The sequence below is a fragment of the Salvia splendens genome, chromosome 5, assembly GCF_004379255.2.
Source record: "Salvia splendens isolate huo1 chromosome 5, SspV2, whole genome shotgun sequence".
Taxonomy (NCBI): Eukaryota; Viridiplantae; Streptophyta; class Magnoliopsida; order Lamiales; family Lamiaceae; genus Salvia; species Salvia splendens.
The window spans coordinates 9,864,820-9,866,288 of NC_056036.1; positions in this window are offsets into that span (position 1 = coordinate 9,864,820).

A 1,469-nucleotide genomic window follows, 5' to 3' on the forward strand; every position below is an offset into this window, starting at 1 on the left:
TAATCAACAAAGCATTCATCATCTCTTTTAGTGTTCGATTTTTGCGTTCAGCAACATCATTTGATTGAGGAGAATATGGAGCTGTGGTTTGGTGAATTATACCACTTGCATGACATAATTCTGCAAACGGAGCTACATACTCACCACCTCTATCACTTCGAACACACTTAATTCGACAATTAAGTTGATTTTCAGCTTCATTTTTGAAGTCTTTAAACGCTTCAATTGCCTCATCTTTACTTCTTAATAAGTAAAGGTAACAATACCTTGTGCAATCATCTATAAATGTGATGAAGTACTTTTTACCACCTCTTGTTTGCACAAATTTCAAATCACATACATCTGTATGGATCAATTCAAGAGGTTTTGTGCTTCGCTCTACCGAATGGAACGGCAGTTTAGCCATTTTGGCTTCAACACACACTTCACATCTTTCTTGTGAGTTAAACTTGTCTACTTTTAGTAAATTAAGATTTACTAATCTTTTTATAGCATTTAGATTTACATGTCCCAATCTATTATGCCATAAATCAGAGCTCTCAAGCAAATAAGAGGACGTGTCATCTTCCTTATTGCTTATTCCTTTTCCACGGTGAATGACCGTAACATTCAGCTCAAAAAGTCCATTTACTAGGTGGCCTTCACCTATGAACTTTCCATACTTGGTCAATAAAACCTTTTCACACTCAAATTCTAGTAAAAATCCATGATTTACTAGAAGTGAGCCTGACACCAAATTATTTCGGATGTCTGGGACATGCAGTACATCCTTAAGGGTAACTTTTCCAGATCCTAATTTTAGGAACACATTACCCACACCAACCACCTTAGAAGAGGCTTGGTTTCCCATACGTACTTTTCTACCTACTTTTCTACCTCCAACAGATTTGTAGGTAGAAAAAACGCTTCTCTCGGAGCACACATGACATGTGGCACCCGTATCAACAAACCATTCATTTGGATTATTACCATGGTCCACGTCGGAGACTATTGCGACCACCTCGTGATCTTTGTTGTTTATAACAACACGTTCAAATAATTTGCACAATATTGTCTCCATCAATAAGTACACAATTATATTGAACCATATGTGCATTGGTATATTCAACAACCAATGCATCCCAATTACTACTACCAAGTCTAAATTGGTCTTGCTTGTCAGATGACAAACGATAAACACAATTCTCAAGAGAATAGATCTCAAGGAATTAACCATTTCGTAGCCCATGAACATTGGTACTGTTCGTTTCTTCATTCCAGCTTTGGTGCTCATGTTTCCTCCAACTTCAATTGGTATAATCATGTCTTAGAAGAGTACACTAATTTGTCTTGCGATTGTTAGAAATAATGGGATGAAATTCCCAAGCCGTGTACAGGCGGTACTCTAACTATTACAATCGAAAGGAAACTTGCAACAAATAGAGGAATGAAAATTACAACGAAAATAAAGCAAACCAAATTTATAAGTC